At 38.5% G+C, this 21,501-nt stretch overlaps 1 protein-coding gene and 1 long non-coding RNA gene across 5 annotated transcripts in view; one reads left to right on the forward strand and one right to left on the reverse strand.

The window, feature by feature from the left end:
• The window catches only part of LOC150090563 (uncharacterized), a 175,508-nt gene that overhangs the window by 108,960 nt on the left and 45,047 nt on the right, over positions 1–21,501 (reverse strand). The window contains exon 2 of one of the 3 annotated variants that reach the window (XR_016546857.1): positions 5,924–6,031. The exons of the other annotated variants lie outside the window; for them this stretch is intronic. This is a non-coding gene — a long non-coding RNA (uncharacterized LOC150090563). The remainder of the gene's footprint in view (positions 1–5,923; positions 6,032–21,501) is intronic. 3 annotated transcript variants of the gene reach the window in all.
• The window catches only part of LOC150090564 (myocyte-specific enhancer factor 2-like), a 318,621-nt gene that overhangs the window by 62,074 nt on the left and 235,046 nt on the right, over positions 1–21,501 (forward strand). The gene's annotated exons all lie outside the window — the stretch shown is intronic.

A 21,501-nucleotide genomic window follows, 5' to 3' on the forward strand; every position in this document is an offset into this window, starting at 1 on the left:
TCCTTTTTCACTTTTCTTTCTTGTTTCTCTTTCTGTTAAGCATAAACTTTATAGAAAAATTTAATCATTGGTATAAGCCTCTTAATTCTTTGAGATAGGAAGCTGTTTTTAATAGGAATAGTAAAGTCTATTGACGAATAGCGCTATTTATTATTTCTACTGTTACTGAAGTGAACTATTCCATATTTGATTTGTTCGGCTTTGGATTTATTTTATTATTCTTTTTTTTAAATTCGTATTTTCAAATTTTTAAAATACGAATGATCTTGAAGAGTTGAACGTATGTTCCCCGTCGGACTCGCAAACATAATGTCAGAAGAACCACTGATGAGAAAAAAATAGCTTTATAAATCTCCATTTCTTGACAGGATTACCACAGGATCACAGCTGTGTGTAGGGCAGAAATTTAACTTCCTTTCGTAGTCATCTCAAACTTCTTTACCTTTCCTCCTCTAGTGGAATCCTAATAAGAGCCACGTGTCTCCTGTCTGTGTTCAAAGGCCGAATTCCACGTTGTGTGAGAGGAACCAACCCAAATAACTCACCGGGGGGGGGACTTTACTCCCTCTGCCCCAAATCGGCTAACTACAGCCCTGATTGAAGAAGCCTAAAGAATCCCACAACTTGCAGACGGGAATCGAACGCAGACCTCTCCAAACGAGTGGTAAATAGAGATGTATCGTGCCGACAGAGCTGCTATTGAATGCTCCCAGTTTCTTATATGTTTTGTGAATGAATGTTTAAGATATTTAGTTTACTCGACGTATGTACTTGCCGAATGTCCGCATAGCGTCCTACAATCACAGAAGTTACACCTGGAATCAATCCTGTAGATCAAGTAACCCAATAGGGAAGAAAAATTCCTTGAAGCAATTATTGGTGCCAAGGGTTGACGTTGATGATTCCTGAGGAATCTTGCGCATCCAGAGTGACGCACAAGGCTGATCTAGAGAGCCACCTGAGGGCCCAGTATATTCAGCCAACAACCATATAACTTCAGGCATACATGGTGATAGGAATTATGCATCTTTGTACACATTAATTTATAGAATTTGAGTTTTGGAAATCAAATGACTCCTGGCACACCTTCTACAGTGCTTCTAATCCAAAATGAAGTCTCAAATCTCGATGGGGAGTGTTCCGAGACACCTGTACCACTGATGTTTGATGACATTATGTTGTTTCTCACCTTGTTTTTTGTAAATGGCATTTGGGCAGATTTCTGACTTGATCTCAAGACCACTTAATTCCAAGCAAAGAAGTTGGATTTGCAATGGAACCTCCGCGATGATCAAGTTGCATGACTGATGAAACTCCAATGCTGTCAAAGACTGTTTTTAAGCCAAGGAATATTACATCCAGTTGCGATACAGGCTATTCCATTTCTCGCAAATATTACGTGATCAAAACGTGATTTCCGGAATAGGTAGTATTAATCCTTCGTAGTCTGAGTGGTGAGGAGCGGGAGTGCAATAGCACACGCTCTTTGAATACATCGGGGGTTCAAACCCCTGATCGATCTGCCAACCAGCGTGGCAGACTACAGTCCATTTCCCTCAACATGAACTTCTTGAGGAGGCCTCCATACTGCAGTAGATTGACAATTGCTGCGGATTTATTTATTATTATTATTTTTTAACCCTTCGTTAAATGAGTGGATGAACATAAATAACACTGAATTTCAGCGTCATCTTAACAAACTGAGTTTTGACAGCTTAAAGAATTTCAGTAATATTCTTCTGCTGGAAAGTCCAAAGCTTAATCCTTCATATACATTTCATTCTTAGAGTTTACAATGACTGATACTTCTTCAGCGAAATGGGCATCTGTTTTAGAGATGCGATGCTGGAGTTTGGTTGGTGTGTGCATCGTGTTATTGAAACGAAAGGAGAAACAGAAAGATAATTTAGGTCTCTTTATTCTTACCGTCTATCTGGCTTTAATTTCTCTCCTAACAGAACATCGTTCTGAACTTGAAAACTCTTTACCATTGTGTGTGTGTGTGTGTGCACGCGCGCTTGCATGCATGCATTTCGTAACGACTTCGTAATTCTCCGCGGAAATCAGTATGACATGCCAGCACTCCATCACAACCCAGCAACAAGAAGTCAAGAAGAAAGTTAACGAGTGCACACAAAGTTTCATTATAATGTTTTCGATGTGGCAGGGATGTCGCTGTTGACGGAAATAAACTTACGCCTCACCTAGACCTTTTACGTCATTTCGCAGTCAGCCTTTTGGAATTTGACATTTAAAAGCGTTTGAGGGTCCCTCGTGCCGCTTCGCGACCCTTCTGTAATGACGAGTGTATGCAGCGTGGCGGAGATTAAAATTTAATTCTCTCGGAAAGCAATAATTTACCGCTGTCCACGCTGATTCCCGCGGGTTGATCAGCATGCTGCACGAGTTAGGTAAATACCCGGATGTGCATGTGTGCGCGCATTCTTTGTCTTGAAGGTTTACTTTTATGTTCACTTAAACAGGCGCGCTGAGTTCCTTCTAAAGGCGAGAATCAGATATCTGTTCCTTCTTGGGTTGAATAGTGCTCGGGATGTACCAATCTTCAGTAGGGCGGTCTGCTTCATTTCTCCGCTATTATCAAGTCTCCCTCTATTCAATTTATTTCTGTGTGTACCCCACTGTCGCTGACTGCTCTGTATTGGTCATTAGATGCCACTGTTGTGTTGGTTACGATAATCATATTCAGACACTGGTACTGAGTCAATTTTTCCACTCTCCATAATGGTTGGATGGCACCGTTCTAGACCCAGCCGGAACAAGGGTGTGGCGACTTAGACGCCTCTCTCAGACCCTGCTGCATTTATTCACGTGTTCATTACAGACAGGCACTGACCTGTCACTTCTTCGTAGTCCCGATGAACATGAAGGAATTTGTTTCATCGGGACAGCAGCTTCTGTTTACCCCTTAAATTCGACACCACATTCATAAAGAATTGTGTCCCAGGGTTATCGACATATTGTAGATAGCAGTCACGTTGGCTAGAACCACGGTAAACTAAAACGACCAATTCGCTACTCACACGCACTTCTCATTTATTCAATGAAGGTTGGATAAATGTATTTCACTACATTTTCCTTGCAGTTCTGGAGGTTGTAAACACGAGGGTAGTTCCAATATCAATAAGAATTTTTTATTTTGCCAGCTTATGAAACATGGGAAGGAAAGTCGCTATGGTGACATCATCGGGCAGAGAGGCAGCCATTAGCTATAGTAGGCACGGCACTAGTTTAATCAATACTCAGCGTAATACGAGTACCTCAAAGGGGGTGTCCAGTTCTGTTACGCAGCTCACTGTTATAAAGCAGAGGCCGGCCACCTTTTCTACCACATGATCTACTTTAAAAATAAGCAAGATCTGAAGATCGACCTGTCATGATATTTTGTACAAGTGTTTATAAAACCAGATTTAAAACCAGATTGAGTGGTCTTCAACGAAGATCACGAAAAGAAAACAGAACTCATATTCGTGTTAATGGCTAATGTTTTCTGGAAGCAAAAGGTGTCATCTCCATCGATTTTCTTACAAAATAAAGTGAAGCCAGCAATTCTAACAAAATGTAGAAGTGAATAGAAACAAAACATCCACCAAGGTAACATCAGGTAGTCGTAATTAGAATTTGGCGCATACGACCAAATATCATAAATGCGCTTTTGATTTTCGTATTTTTTTTAAATTAAATTATTTAATAATTAAACAAATGCCGAGAAATATAATTTATTTAATTAAATAATTTTATAAAAATAAATCAATTAATTATCATCTTGATTATAATTAAATTATAAAATAACATAATAATTATTAAATTATTTTCTAAAAGCCTGTAGCTTCATAATTCAGTTTCAATATTCGAATAATATAATCAAAGTAATGGAATGATATAATTGATGAATTGATTGCTATAATCGAAATAAACGATTATGACCTCTTGATTATGCCGTAGTTACGCTAATGATATCACGATTCGTTCAGCCGCAGCGATAATGAATATCTGAAAGATCTAAAATGGGAGGTGCTTCTACACCTTTCCACTACATGTCACAATTAGCACCTTCGATTTTCATTAGTTCAGATGATTAGAAGGTGCTAAGTTCGTTTATAAATCTTTTTCTCCTCCTCACTAGTATTATAGATGATTCAAACAGAATAAACGCAGTTTACAAACACTTTAATTAACTGACATCAGTTGCCTCAGTGCAAATTCTGATCAACCGATCCTGGCACGTGAGACTTTTCCATGTTCCTAAACCTGAAAAATTTCTTGAAAGTCATCTCATTTTGAATCACTTTAAGACGTTCAGACCAATGTGACAGCAATACCAAAAGGACGTCAAGAAAATGATGGTTTCCAATGTTTCAGACAATAGAAGAGGTACTGGAATGTGCATATAAAACTTCAGATAAACTCAACCAATAATTTCAGTTATCCACCAGCAGCTATAGCGATCTCTGGATTATTCTAACGAACGACCGATAACCTATAGTAGTTTATAATATGTAATAACACAACTATATTTAATTTTAATTTTTGGCAAAAGAATGCATTTTTTCCCATTTATATTTGCGTTCAATGATGCGTTGGTCTCTGATCTGGATTAATCAGTAAACCATCCCATCGATTCGCTCAACTGACCATAAAAAAGATGATCTGTTTCTACTGTGTGCCAGGATATTTCCAAGCATTTTGCCTCCAAACTGGCATCCATTACTCTTCCTCCCGATTCATTAGAATACGTAAGGAATCCATTGGAGTTTCAACTTTCCGGATGGTAGAATTTGGTTTAGTTCTTTAATTCACCTTACTTTCCGCTGATTACGACAAACCAATTACTGACAGTATTTATGCCATTAAGGAATTTAATTTACCGGTGTTTTCCCCAGTTGTGTTTTCTGCTAGACTACACGCCCAATGTTTTTGTCAGGTTTGCTAGGTTACGACTCAAGATTAGCTAAGATTACAGATAAGCAATGGAATCAGTTCCAATTATCATTCGGTTGTTGACTCCGAATGGTTTGGGAGTCAACAGCCGAAAAGAAGCTCAGAACTAGAGAGACGAATGTCAGCCTGTAATCGTATGTAGATTCGAATACATCAGTACTGTGTTAAGTGCTGTAGAGAAACTTATGAGTTTTAACATTCTTTTTAAGTTCAGTCCTTGTTTTGGTTTTCATTTTACAGTTCCAGTTTGGTCCTACATGATTTCCAAGGCAGATCGGTTTTCTGTTTTGGTGACTGCGCCGATGGGCAACCAAGGTTGGGGAAGACCGTGTGTGTCAAACTTAAAATAAAATTACTGGTGCCGAGATAGGTCACAGTATACTGCATTTCACTGTTTTTTGTATACATAATTTTTGGAGTTCCTACCAAATGCTTTACAAATTCCTACCGAAAACTTCAGTCTTTAGCAGAAATTTGCAAAGAAGTGAAAAATTCCAGACCATGGCGGGTTGAAGTGGCCATGATATGGAAGTCACCTGAAGGAGGAAGTGATGAATCCACATGTCGTAGAGCTTGCTTGGCCTCATCTTGCGGGTGATGGCGTTGACATCTGAGGAGTTGCCTCAATTCCTCAGATCTTCATGCACGAGCTTAGTGGTTTGTTGCATTGTCTGGTTGAAATATGCCATCGCTGTTGGGGAACAATGGATACTTGATCCACAATAGCACTCAGTCTACAGCTGTCAGTTGTTGCGTTTTTATTAGAGAACCCAAGTTTACCCAACACCATTGCCAAGACCAGCGATAGAAATGCTTTTTTTCGCCTGCGTGCCAAAAATAATCCGAAACAAAAAGGGGATTTTTTTTAGTTATTTATCGTTTTTGCCTCGACAGGCACTGCTTAATTTATCTCCAGAAAATAGAGAATAGTAGGTTTGCCTTAAAAAGTAAATACATTACTTACTTAATCCTCTTCGCTCTACTTGGAGCACAGCACCTCTACAGCAGCTCTCCACCCTTATTCAACCCTACGTTTCTTTCTTGATTTCTGTCCGAGGCTGTTTCCATTCAACTATGTAAAAATTAAAGTTGTACAGATAAATTTCTCTTATAGGTACCGGTACGTGTATATTATTATTATTATTATTATTATTATTATTATTATTATTAGCCATATGGTGCAAGGAAGCCCGAGGCTTTTGCTGCACCAGCCAAAAAAAAAAAATCTCAGTTACTCTGAGAAAGAGAGAGAAAACAAGAGTCAGAAGTAGACGGAAATCATCAAGAAAGAGAAGAATGATGATATCCAGCTCAGAACCCTGCGTGTGCCTAGCCCACCAAATGTGGGCTTGGCACACCCAGGGTCCTGAGCTGGATAAAAATTGTGCATTTTCCGTGAATAAATTATTATTTTTTAATTAATTGTGGTTACTGATTAACCTGCATCCCGCTTCGCATCATTAGCACTGATAATCGAAGTTCCACTGTAGTCTTTATTGAACTTGTGAGTTGAAAATAAATCTGGTATTGACAAATGATTTTTTGTGAAATTAAAACGCTGTTATACCACACTGAAGAGATTGTTGCTGATGAGATACCAACTGCCACTTACATATAAGTAAAAATTAAAAATGAACTTAGAAAATTTCAAAAATAAATAAATAAACAGAACTGTCATCCAGGAAATCACAGAGGCACTGTCTCGTGCTTAAAATACGGCTCAACCAACCGCTACCGAAAATAAGTTCGGAAATTCCCTTGGAAATTTGGTCGGCCTTTGTGTTGAAATTTTCACTTATTTAAAAGTTTTTGTGTTTGGTTATCAAATTCTAATTTTGGTACATTATTTGCAGTTTTGGCTGGTTGATTTCAGTTAGTAGATATGTTGCATATCTGCTTTTTGGTTTGGTTTGTCGATTGGGTAGTCGGCATCGAATTCGCACAGTTTGTTTGAGTTCTTTTTTACTTATTGGGATAACCATATTTAAAATGTTTTCTGTTGGCGTGTCCTCGAGGCGTCCATGGTTCTACTGCTGTTAGCGAGCCATTACAGAAACGCTAGTTTGAGAATTTCCAAAGGACCGACGCCTCTTGAAAAAGTGGTCACTGTGGTTCCCTTATACTTTCTTTCATTTTTTAGGTCTTTCTTCTTTAGGGATGCCTGCACTCTCCAGTGGGTTGATTAGAGTGGGGGTTTCCTAGCTTGTTTTCGAGAGTAGTTGCGTCATTTTTTTTTAACAATTCCCATTGTTATAAAGGCCACGGTAGACCAAAAATACAGTCAAGCAAGACACATAACGAGGACATCACATTCAGGTCATATTCTGGTGTACGCGCCCTGCAGGGGTGCGAACAGAAAGGATCTTGAGATCGGAAGAGGAAAAGCCAAGACAGGAAAGGAAAGATGCCAAAGAAGGACTCCAAATTCCTCGGAACGAAATGGTGATGGATGAAACAGTAGACAGGGAACCTTGTTGACTTTGGATAATTTGTTTCACACTAGTATTAGAGTCATCGTATCGAACTTTGGAGCGATGGGAAGCATCGAGAGGAAAGCCATGTCCGACTATCTGGGCATCAAGCACAACGGTCTTATCGCCAAGACTGCAAACAAAGTCAGGTTTCCGAAGGCCTTCAGAGATGTTATAATGCTGTTCCTTGAGGACAGTTCACCCACATTGATGCATATGCTTGACAACAATGTAAATGATGGCATTGTGACGTTTAATTCTAACACAGTGTGAGCGATGACAACGCCTGGAGAAGTGGGCCAGTGACTATACGGCAAGGCATCTTCGAGTACTAGAGCGACCACGAGACGTTCTCGATAGAGTAGGTAGCGCATCGATCCTTGTTTGAATCAAGTCAAGAAATTCATGACCGAAAAGAAAGCAAGTATCATTACTGACCCAACGGTGTTGAGAATGAATCTATTTGGAACAAAGGCTTGAGCATCGACAGAACTATGTACAAGATTACATCAGAAACTTTTTAACAGAGTAATGGAGGAAATTAACTGAGAACCATCCTGAAGAATAGTTGTTTGAATTAACTCACACTTGATAGCAGGAATATCATACAGAAGTCGAATTGAAGGAGTAGAGGACTTTTGAATCCGTAACAAACGAAGTCTCTTAATTGACGGAATGGGCCAGCGAAGGAAAGACACACCCGAACCACCATCGAGGAGGTCAAAATAGAAGTAGGAGACTGTAACATCGTGGGGCAGACGCAACCAGAGACATAAGGCAGAACGAGCTTGAACATCAAGGTGGTTAAGCAACCCAGCAATAGTTCTCTCTAAAATAAGACTGTGATAGAAACGAGGAAGGAGAAAAGTCTTCAGAATGAAAAGAAGCTCTTGGGGCTTCAAAGGATCCTTACGAAGTCGATCCAAGTAAGAGTGAAGATCATAACCCACGGAACGACGGCCTTCAGGCGAGAACTCAATACCAAGATACTTCCAGAAAGAAGAGACGTCACAACAAGCGAGCTCAGAGTCGTTAGATGGAACTTAAGATCTTCGACCTTGATTTTCTTTTCTCACCAAGAAGGGATAAGAGACAAAGCCCAAGATTTAGAGCGATTAAGTTGAAGACCTCTAGCACGGAATAGAAGTTAGACATATTTAAGAGCTGACGCAAACCACTTGCTGTAGAAGCGACCAAGATGAGATCATCCGCAAAAGTAAGACCATTAACCAAACAACCTTGGATATTAAAACCAATAAAGGAACGGAGTTTCCGCAGCAAACAATCGAAGTCGGCGTTGAATAAGAAAGGAGACAACGGATCGCCTTGACGGATCCCGCGAGAAGGACGGAGACGAGTACTATGGCCAACAGCACGGAGATCGGTGCAAGAGATTGATTGCAGAAAGGAAATATAGCTAATAAAGGAAGCTGGAAAGCCTTTACAGCGGAGGGCATCGATGATCGCAAAAAAAAGATCGGAAAAATGAGACCTGATGAAAAGCTTTTTGCAAATCGAGAGAAGCGAGAAACAGCGGCTTAAGATTGCGACCGGATTCAGAAAGAAGAGCAGATAACAGAAAGACGTTCTCAATGCAACCATCGACCGGCTGAAAGGCCTTTTGATGAAAGTCAAAAGAAACGACACTCAGAATCCGACCAGAGCGCAACTTATGAAAGACACGGAGAACAACTGAGGCCACCGTAATAGATCGAAAATCACCCAGGGAAGATAGTTCATTCTTCTTGGGGATCAAAATGGTATATACTCCCAGTAACGAGTCCGGAAGACGATCCAACGAAAGAAGGAAATGGAAGAGGTTGATCAAAACAGTTGCAGGAATGTTCTTGATGGAACAAGCAGAAATTCCATCGGGTCCCGTGCTGGTTGAAATGGCAGGAAAAGCAGCATGAAGCTCAGCGGGACTTATATAAAGTGTAAGAGAGTTCATGAAATTTAGTGGCAACCGAAGGAGAACTGACGGAAACTTCATCAGGAGCAACGAAGAAGACAGGAGACCAGCATTTTCAATGCTCTCGAAAGCAAGGGGAGAAGCGGGATCAGACATCATCAAGGATGGAGTGGGTGCATCTAATGACTACGACGATTTTTGGAATAGAGAGACTAGGCATACTGCTTCTTTCGAAGCTGCTTCTTCACTAAACCAGGACGAGGCTTGGCGGTAGAAGGCGGATAAAAGGCTGAGGACGAGGACGGCGAATAGACAGATCGATATTGGTAAAAGACGTACAGAGATAACTATCGAGGTCGTGAAGAGCTAATTGATCTTGAATGGCATTGAAGATGAGAGACTTGAGAACAAGGTTGACCATGTGAGTAGACAAGTGGTTCAGATAACGATTTAACCAGAGCTTCATATAAAGCTAATTTGGGACCAGTATACAGTAGTTAGAAGAGAGAGGAAGATGATTGCACGGCTGTGCTGAATCAAGGGAAATAGATGGAGAACCTAAAACACAGTTAAAGAGGACAGTGCTTAACTGAAGACTAAGGAGAATCAACGGACAGAAGACCAGAGCTGGATAGCCGAAGAGGGGGAACTCACAGTGACAGTATTTAAACCATTCAAAACATCAGAATTAGAAAGACAATCATGAGAATCTACTGAAGGAGAGACACTGGAAAATAGTTCGCAACTACGTTTCAGAGGAGATAGAGCTAAAAAAGTCCAGTCTCAGACCAGAGGAAGAACTGGTAGCCATCGGAGAAGAAGAAAAAGCTTGCGTTGGAGGAATGGAGAATCCCGAAGAAAGCGAGGGACAAGTGGAAGGAAGCCAAGAATCAACACCAGAAGAAACAGCCGTACCAGAGAGCTGAGTCAAAAGAGTGGAATATGACTTCAATTCACGACCACTTTTAATAGCCTCAATGGTGCGATGCGGAAAAATCTGATGAAGACGTTGGTTAATATCAGGTGGATTAACACCCCAAAAATCAAGTTGTGCATGGCGAGATAGGGAACTTCCTCCTCGGACCAACAAGCTTTAGAACGAGTAAAGTGCACCACGACCAGATTTGGTTGTAAACGCCCTATGACATCTCACAAACCTAGTGACCAGAAGGAGGAATATACGAAGACTCGACAATAGCCTCGTCCGGGACAATTCCGTGTTAGAGAGACAGAATTCACCCCAAACAACTTAGAATTATTGAAACCTGGAATACTCTTCAGGGGTGGTTGTCCTGAAGAGCTCAAAGCGTGTACCTCTTTTGCCAGGCTGAAACCTGCCCAGCGCACACCTTGAGTAGGTAGGATACTCCGCACGTGGCTGATGTCAGTAGCCACTTTGTGGGCCAAAGCAGGAGACCTGCCGCCGTGCTTCCTTGGGTGACTGTAGGTCTCTCTTTATTTAATTATTTAGTTTTGAAATTTTCTCTAATTTTTATTTTTAATTTTTGCTCGTATGCAGGTGGCACCTTGTCAGCATTAGTGGTTGGGGGTTGCAACTATCTCTTCGACGTGGTATAGCAGTGTTTTTTTAATTTCGCAAAAATCAATACTTGAAAAGTTTCTAATAAGAACTGTTATGCTCCTGCATAATTTTGCACACAATGACACTTTTCACATTTAGAGGAGGCTGATTACAAAACAAATCTCTTTTCAAATAAAAAAATATTTTTATACATAAAATTTTATAAAAAAATATTTTTATATATAAATTATTTATGAGTGGACGCGTGACAGTATATTTTCCAGTGCGTCACAGGTTCGCTATGGCTAGCCATAGCAAACGTATGTCAGATGGCGCACTATGGCCACAGATGCAGATGCGCCTAATAAATCCCCAAATAAACAAATGTATGTCAGTCCAATGTCTTATGCTTTCGCTATACGTGGTATAAACCGAAGGTACGGTGCTAAAAATAATTCGTAGACCAGCATACCTCTTTCTAGTCGCCCACTCTCCAATCGCGACGCTTCTGATTTCATGAAGTCGAGTTGTCCGTCGTGTGGGATTGTGGTGACGGACGACTGGTGTTATATACCAGTCAGTAGAGGGGTATGTCTTGTCCTACAGGAAATGTCTGAACTAGCTGGCATTGTATTCCAAAATGCATGTCTTCACCAATTAGTATATTGACGCACACTAAAAGTTCCATCTTCCTTCAACCAGAACACTCACTCATTATCTTCTACTATGGCATCAGTGATGAAGAGAAGGCACCAACCTTCCTGATACCAACAATCATCCCTCTTTCAAACTCCAATGATGAATCTCCACGTTTTCCTCGGAATGTGCAAATATAGTTTACAAATGCTGCACTTAAATGATGGGGGAGTTCATATTTCAGTGGACACTGAGTGGCCATTGAAATATGATTTTTCTTTGTTGTCAAAATTTTAAATCCTGGCCTGAATGAAAACAAATATAAAATTTCCAATGTCTGCCGCAATCATTATTTTTCATTTTATTTTTTTAACAACCGAGACGAAGAAAACGAGGACATGCCCATGAGACTTTATTGTATCTGCCCTTACCACACACACACACACCTTAAGATGCAATGACGTAAAGGCCTCATTCAATCAGTCGTGCCACTGTTAACGATAGGTCATAGCGATAGGTGAAATTCTGATTAGAAACAACTCTGAGCTTCGATTTCCTAATGCGATCAATCTGGCAACTTAGCCCACAACTTTGTCATAGCAACCGTTGTCATAGAAACAGTCCCGGTCTCTCACCTGGTGTAGTTGTCTAGCAAAGGTCGGTAGGCATATAAAAAATCCATCTTTCCTCTTTCTATCCTGATGAGTTCATCTCTCTCCTTTCCTTGTTTGCGCACGGCACATATTTATCCGCTCTTAATCCCATGATGAAGTAATGATGCCAGAACTGAACACTACTGTCTGTGTGAGTTGTCGACTGAGACCAGGCCTCATGCAAATAAATCAGCTCGAACACCACATTCCACCAACGCTCAACGACGCCACACTTTTCCAAGCCATATTCTACTGCGAATAGACTGGAGGGTGTGTCCGAGTCTCTAACGTCCCAGGGGTTATGTGTCTCATACGTGTATGAGACACACATACGATGTGAAGTTATGTAATTACACTAATAATTTCCATAGGACTTAGCTTCTGGCAACCTTGTATTCCAGAGAGACAGAAAGAGGGCATCCAAGGCAAAATTATGGGATATGTCAACAGAAGTCAGTATGCGACGTAACGGTGGTCTACAGCCCTTTGTTCTGGAAAGTAAATCGATCGATATTTACTTGTTAGCGACTATTGACATTTATTTATTAAACAACCCGAAATATTAACAAATATAGCGCTTTTAACGTTCTCTTTAAGGTCATTATGAGAGTCTCAATAAAAAAACATTTTGAATGATTTCATTTGCCCTGTTTATTTTTGTGTTTATCTTTGTTGATTTATTCGCTTTCCATTAAGTTTTAATCAAAGATTAAAGTTTTTAAGTAGTTTAAACTGTTTAAACTTCTCCATACACTGTGCTTCTCTGGTGTATCATCCCTCCCACTAACTAAACATCATAGAGGCATCACTAAAGTGAGCTCAGTTTTTCCATTGCAGCAGCTGTCGAAAATCTAAAAACATAAAACAATATAAATCACTTTAAGGCGGTAATGGTTCTGGTATCGAACGCTATCTAACACGTCATCACGTATCAAATAACCACTATTTTTTTGCCGTTACAAGTGCTGCCATCTTGTGTAAACTACGTGATCTCGATGTATTCTGTTTTGAGTGCGTGAGTAGGCCTAAAGCGATCATATACATGGGTGCATTCGTGCATAAAACATATAGGAGGTATTTAATAACGCCTTTGCGTGTACAGAGGACACGATACCAGGTACATACAGATTGTATAATTTCCATTTTTAATTTTACCATATATGTTTCAGGCATTTAACTAACATCGCAGTCAGTTAAGCCACGATTTTCGAAGATATTTGACAAATTCTATCTGAGGGAATTTTAATACATTATTTCACAGATGAAATCACGTTGATGGTCTATTGTCGTGGTACAGGTAGAGAAAGCGCAGAGTTATTTGTGTGACATTTCTCCATAAAATTACTTTTTATTGTTTTTTGTACAATTACATAAGGGTTAAAGAAACGAATTTCCACGACCCCCACACACACCAAAAAGATGCAGTGGGTAATATACCCAACCTTACTGATCATCACTATCACTAAAATATAATTTACTTGTACCACTTGAAAAAAAATACTATTTTCTGCTTGTACTACCATTTCCAGCACATTAGCATATATGCATAATGTGTATATTGTCTTCACCATGGCCGTTCGTCCGTCTGCATGTAACAACCTCGACTTCTAGTGGACGAATTTTCATGAAATTTTATATTCGGGTCTTTTAGAAAGATTTGTAGAGACATCCCACATTTCATTAAAATAATCGGATCGATAAAAATTCGACAATTATTATTTATTTTATTTTATTATTTTTTTTTGGCTATCCATACACCGTATATTGTAGATGAAGTACTGTACTGGATATCATATTTGTTGTCATGCTCTGATTGAAGGAATAAACAGGCATTGCAGATGCGCAGAAACGAAATTTTCTCCGTTCGCGCATAAAAGTTGTTTTCTTTTTGCTAGTTTTTTGTTCAAAATCATGAATTATTACTATTTGCTAATGTGCACCTCGTACATTAACTAACTTGATTCCTAATAAAGGTAAACATTCTTTTCATTTGTAACTACTACTTTCACTGCGTACATGCCAATAAAACTGAAACCAGTTGTTAACTATAGGATCACAGGATAAAATTACCTGCTATATCGTAAAAGAATTTATGAAAGGAGCGTGCCCAGCAATGAACTTTGCGGAATATTACTCGTGATATAAGTCTCAGTTTTAAATTAAATATAAAAAAATAGGGACTACACAACGTACACTCAAACATTCCAAACCGGGCAAAAATTTTTCCTACTTAACCAAGCAGAAAGTTATGAACTGGGAATTTCTGTTTTGGCTTGGTTTTTATCTATTTTTAATTTCGTTATTCCTCAATTACTATTAAACTTTTCGGGACAGAGGATTTCTTTTTAGAGCCTCCACATCTTCCCAGAGTGCCAAAACATAGTTCTCAGCCGTTTCTTATTCTTTATCTTATACAAATATCCTTCAGGTAGAAAATACTTTTAATCGTTTTTTTTTTTTTTCTTTTCTTTTCTTTTTTTTCAATAGCAGTTGTCAATTATTATTGACATGTCGATCATCAGCATCCTAATTCTTTTTAATTAAGGAAGTTCTGTTTTATTAAGAACCAAAACCACTTCATTATTGTCAGCTTTATTTATAATAAAATGTCTAACTTTAATACTTATTAAGTAATAAACGTCATGACAGTTTAGGTTTTGTTTTACATTATAAGGATTTTATTATTTGTGGAATGGTTATTGTTTGAAGCCTAAACCAAATAATACGGAATAGGATAAGAATCTTTCCTCTCTAGAACGGAGATAGTATTTTTGCCAATAGTTTTTAAAATGATGGATTTTGATATCGGCCTGTTGATTGTGTTCTTTTATTTATTTTATTCCAAAATTAATAAATTTGAAGGAAAATGAAAATTTATCTGGATTGGACTAATGTTATTAGTGCAGTCCCCCAAGGTTCGGCGTTGCGCCCATTGTTATTTTCTATATTTATTAATGATATTGATGAAGGCATATCAAGTCCAAGTTTGCAGATGATACAAAGGTCAGCAGGGTGGTTAATGACAGGAATGACGGTATGCTACTGCAACAGGATCTAGAAAAGTTAGGCAGATGTGCTGAAAAATGGCAACTGAAGTTTAACATTGACAAATACAAAGTACAGCACATGGGTAGCAGTAACCCCCAGAATAACGTACCAACTGTGTGGTACTACACACTGGGTGGTTGAGAATAAAAAAGACTTGGGAATAATTGTGCAGTCAGATATGAAGTTCTCTGAGCAATGTGGACAGGCTGACAGGACAGCTCATGGGGTTTTGTCAGGACAGATCACGTCGGCTCACACCTGGGTGGTCACCTCCAATATACTAGGTGTGGCATTTCAGGACGTGCACACTGGGCTTATACCCACAGTTGCTAACAGTCCCGCAATCGTGAAGGTGCTAGCAGAGGATCTGCTTGTCACAGATCAACCGGATTTCGCCGATGTTCAATCTACTTGACTCACAAGTGTCATCTGAATATCAGTTATATCAGCGTTTTAGACTCCCAGGTAGCGAGCCTTAGCAATTAGCGTAGAGGTTGCCATTAAACATAGTCATTTGTGTGTTTGTTTCTGTGGAAGTACAGTACGTTTTGCTATGGCAGATTTAAATGATGTTTTGTACACATTAAAGCAAAGATGTGTGTGTGTTTTTTTTTGTGTGTGGAACTGGAAAAAAAAAAATTGGCCAGGACACGGCTGGGGTTTATCCAGTGAGCTTATAGACTGGATATATTAAACAAGTCGTGTATCACGCAGTGAAGGCGTTTTAAGGACCTCTACTTCTCCAGGAAAGGTTTTGCTAATCCTCTTTTATGACGCCAAAGGCATCGTAATGCAATACTGGGTGCCCCATAACCAAATGGTGACTGGTGGTTTTTATTTGTAGGTGCTTTTAGCATCACCCAGATGAAAAAAAAAAAAAAAAAGGCTCAGTGTTTCACACCTTGCACTCGGGGGAAAATACAGTATAACCAGGATTGCTAACAGTCCTACCACCGTGAAGAAGCAAACATTTTAATGTAAGTACTGTAGGTGCATATTTTACTGTAAATATTTATACCCCTTGCCAAGTGTATAGTATCGATAAATACATTTACTTTCCTTAATTATTTAGTATTATTTTATTAATTAAATTTTATTATACAATGTTTTTCACTCATTGAAAGGGTTGTATACGGTGTGCTGGAATGCATCTATTTTATGAGTAGTTAATTCTGTTCAGTTTTAATCATTTAACATCCGGATACCTCTGTACTGATATTTTCCTCCGTTTCTCCGTCCGCATGTAACGACGCTCCACTGGTTAAACGGATTTTGACAATAATTGGCATTTTAAGGATCAAAATTTATCCACCAAATTCAGTTTTGATACTACGATGTATATCAAAACTGAATATCACATTTTTATTCAATTAAATAGAGGCTTTTTGATTACCTCACATTGAAGTCATCTATATACGTTATAGTGACGTATATGCCGGTATAAGTATGCTAATAGAAGCTGTACAAGTATGCAGCTATTTATGACAGTTTACCGTTGCGTGGCATTTTGCAATTGCATGATGAGAGCAAGAGATTCGTTTGTACTCGTATGTTGGGTATTGTCTTGTTCACTTACTTTTTTCTGTATTCTTCTCTCGTATTTAAATTGTTCGATTAAAGCATTAATTGGATATACTTAAATGGTATGTGAAATTAAAAAATCAAGAGGGAACTGCTTTAAGGGTATGAAATTATCTCAACTTGATTTCCACAGATATTGCAGAAAGAAGAAAAATAAACCTTCCCTGTACAGTAGAGATTAATCCAAAGGTTAATATAAATTGACTATGTGCCTAATTCCTGCAGCACGTGTTGGACGTTGTTATGGCAACTGCTAACGTTTTAGTTGCGCAACAGAAATCTTGCTACTGCAGGCAGCTGAGGACCGTGTGGCTGCGCTGTCAAAATTGCGTATCACAACGTCGCTTGATGATAACCTATCAACTGCGGTATACATTTGACAAGTTATCGTAAAATGACATCGCTAAAATATCATATGAGAATGCTATTTAAGCATATCGCTAGTATTTGTAATAATTATTTACACCTCCATTCCAAAATTATAGTACCCCACATTTTCCGAGTGGCATACAGGAAAAAAGAAAAGAGGGAAAAAAAAAAAAAAAAAAGTGGTACAATGGAATTTTTATAGTGGGTACTTCATTTACAAAGGTTCAGAACCTCTGGAACCTTTCATGATTCCAAAATGCACTTCAACTGAAGTGGTACGGTGGCGCCATCTAGTGGTACAATATAATACCTCCTAGACTACAAGAGTCCGGGTTTTACTCCCATACAAACATGTAAGGTATCAAAATTATCTTTCTAACTGCTAAGCCATCCGTGATATCCTTTATAACACTGAAGACTCTCGCACTACACAAGACACAAAACTTGAAAACGAGCCCACATAATGGGTTTGAAACGTTTTCAAATGTTGTCCTGGATCATTGAGTTATTGGGATACCTTCGTAAATAATTTAAAACACTTAATTTGCTATTCATCTCCCTAAAATTTTATTTAGTAGAATACATTTAAGTACGCCTAATTTAAAATTGAATCCAATTAAAATATAATGGAAATTCACAGAAGTTTTGCTTACAAAGTTAATGTAAGTCAGGAGATTAACACGACACCCTTTTTTAAGCTCCTCATGGGTGTAACCAGTAATTTTTCTAGGAAGGAGAAAGAGTTGTTCGAGGGCAAGATACGCTTTGAAAATTAGCACCTGGTCGCCTAGACAAAATACACGAAGTAATACGAACAGTAACGTTTTCTAAAATTCCATTGGGGGGGGGAAGTATCCGTTTCGACGTCTATGAAGCCTTCTTATATAGTAAATAATTGCAATAATTTAAATGATTGAAATAATATTAAAGTACAGTATAAATAGAGTCAAACGAGATATTAAATATAAACGAAATAGGTATAAATAATAATTAATTTATACAGTGATATTTAGAATTAGCAATGCTTCCCCTTTTTCGCAACTCCCAAACTTTTGTATTGAAGTGTAACCCATCATTCAAGGTTGTCGCTATCGGCTTCAATCTGTCACGAAACATTTTTCGTCTGATTTCCTATATTTTCTCGCTTTGCGCATTCTCCGGCAGGCAGTTGCTAAGCAACAAAAGTTTCGTCACTTCTACAAGCTTCGTATACCCTACACATCCCCCCCGCGTTGCAGTTAACCATGAAAGCGTCCATGGCTAAGAACAATGCCCGATGCCACAAAAGGAAATTTCTCAACAGCTACTTACACATGCGTAATTTGAACAGCGTTTGTAATGGTACGGCATAAGCGGTGTATACGAGAATATTACTCGTCAAACATTATCCCGGGGTGTTTAGTACAACCCTTTGGACTACGATGGAAATATATTCCTTCGATTCTAAAAAAAAAAATGTGGAAATATAGTAATGTTTACGGTTTAGTGGTATTGAAAAGAAGGGTTCTGTGGAAAAGTCAAACGGAAGAGAACCAGGACATGATGACGGAATTAGAGTAGGAAACGGTGGGGGTTGAGGGGGGGGGGGGAGAAACTCAAATCAATTTTAAATGCGTCCCTGAGAGGACTGTTTTGAATTAACATCAAGAGTGGCGAGTCGTTTGTGTGTGTGGATTGTATGTTCCAAGGCATATTTGTTTGCTTGAGGGATAAAAATTTGATGGGCATTCCGAAAAAAAAAATTACTTTCCCTGAAAATTCTTTAAAATGATATCTGGGAAAGTGTAATTCGAAAATATCTTCATTATTTCCTCTCGTCATCGACGGGATTTTATTCGTAGCCATTCCAGCCAAAGATAGCGATCAAGAATCCAAAAAAAAAATGAAAGATGTACAGTATATTCTTGGAATAACAAGACAGACGAATAAAGAAAAAATATGGTGCTGATTCTGAAGTGATAAAAGATGAAAGTGGAAAAGACAATGGATGAGGAAGGAATAAAAAAAGAAGACGGAGAGAGATACTTTGAAGTGGTAGAGGTGGAAACTAAAAAGATTCCAAGAGGTATTTCTGGAAAGCTCGATCTCCTTGCGAGGTGGGCAGTAGTAGGGATTTTAAGAACATCAGCGACTAAGGCTATGTTGCTCAGTGTATATTGGCTGTAAATTGCGTGTGTTCTGGGGTGGGTTTTCTGTTTTGCTGGAAGGAAAACCAGAGTTTCCGGAATTAAAAACCATGCTATCCTTGCATGAGACTGACTAACTCAGCGACGTTGTGAAAAAGGCCCATTAAAATTCCTCCCGTCATCGATGACACTCGAACTCAGGTCTTTCCACCCGATATGGGGAGGGCGATCCTACCAACTGTGCTACCCACGAAGGCTTGTGAGGTGGGATGGAAAGCTAAAATGCACTAGTATCACTGCGGTTCAGACCCAGTTCAGAGCCTTTCATCTCCTGTTCCTTCCCAAAATTTTGATATGGATGAAAAATGCTTCTGAAATAGAATGGATTTTTAATCTTTGTTTCTACATGCTATTGATGCTTTACCCCCTCCCCCCGCCAAAACAAAGAATAATCTGACTACTTCGCTAGGAAGAAGAAAGGAAAAAAACAGGCACATTTTGCCCGTTTTTCCTCATCAACAATCCTAATTTCAATGAGAAGGCAGCATTCATGAAGAGACTATAGAAGACCGCTATAGTCTTTATCATAATATCACCAAGCGATTTGTCTTCACTGTTCACGTGATTCACTGTCTTCTGTCCATCCAAATTAAAAAAAAAAAAAAAAGACATCGCTATGCGAAGATGAAAACTATTTAAAGAATGAAATTTCATTTATTATTTTTTTTTTATTTATTCTTTTTTGTTTGTTTTTTTCTAACTGTAGCACTTTCTAGAAATTAAATGTTCTAAAGATGGACTGTGGTTAGCAGTTAAAGTAGTCACATGATATTTATGACGTCATGGCACACACATTCCGAATACAGTTCAGTTAAGATAAAACAGCTCTAATGAAGTGTGAACTTTGAATTCTCAGTATGCGTTTGCTGTACAAATGTAAGCGTTCAGATGAAGACTTTTTTTTGTAATATTTTGCACATGAACTACAGCTAGTAGCCATCTGATAAATTCTAAACGTGTCAGAACCTGTCCACTACTTCGAAATAAGCTTATCGTGCATGATGATCGATATACTAGTTCATACGTTGTCTCATTTGCTCTTTGTTACAGTTGCGTGTGTAATTTTTGTATGGCATTTCAAATAATCAGAATAAAAGTATCCCATATGACGATATATAAGTAGAAAGAATTAAAGAATTAATATCGCATATAAGTATAAAGAATTAAATGAAACATTGCTCCCAATATGGACCGTGTTCCACGTCGTCAGAGATGGTTCCGAGAGAATGTTTTGCGAAGGAATACAAAGGTTTAGACGGTTAGAAAGTTCCAGGAATGGCGTCATAAGTAAGTTAAATCTGCGCTTAGCAATTATTTGCTTTTGTTACCCAAGGATAGTTCTCGTAGGTAGCTCTACATAAAGCCATTATCTTCTGATGACTGGAAGCATTTTTGAATACGTTTACTGATAAAAAAAAAAAAAGAAAAAGATTTTAGTGCTCAACGTACGCTGTGGAACATTCGTCAACGAAATCCTGATACTTGAGAACATAAAGAAGTCATTTGGAGCCAAACTGGGAGATAGCAGGAAGATGCTCCATCTGAAGGAACCATTTTTTCGTTATAAATTTCCTCACCGTTGATGTAGCGTGAGCTGGCGTGTTGTAACTCCCAAGGGTCGGAACTATTCTACCAGTGTTTTCACTTCAGCATTTGAATTATAACGACGTCCTTTTAAAGCATTTTTAAACAAACCAAAAACATGAAAGCCACGTGCTTAAAAATTCGAACTGTGCACAGGACATATGAGGGTCTCCCAGAAACTTTTTTCCCTTAAACGCCTTCAAAAGGCAAAATGTGTGAATGATAGTTTTCCTTCGGAACGAATTTTGGGTGAAAATACTTTTCTTTCTTTCTTTCTTTTTTTTTTTTTTTAATAAAGAAAACGATGAGTATAGTCTTGAAAAAGTTTAAAAAATGTTTTAATATATTTTTTAAAAATATATATTTATTTTAATATAATTTTTTAGTAATCATGCGTCAATCGAACAACCATAGTAATAATTAAGTCTAGTACAATAGCTTCAAGCTATAAAGAGTCACTGTGCTCTTTAACACTGCGAAAAAAAAATCGTAAATAATCAAAATAAAAGTATTCCATATCACTCATTATCAAAAATTAGTGAGATTGTATTTGCACTCACCTTGCGAAAAGCCTTCGTGA

This window comes from Mastigoproctus giganteus, chromosome 1, assembly GCF_048544385.1.
Source record: "Mastigoproctus giganteus isolate SK-2022 chromosome 1, ASM4854438v1, whole genome shotgun sequence".
Taxonomy (NCBI): domain Eukaryota; kingdom Metazoa; phylum Arthropoda; class Arachnida; order Uropygi; family Thelyphonidae; genus Mastigoproctus; species Mastigoproctus giganteus.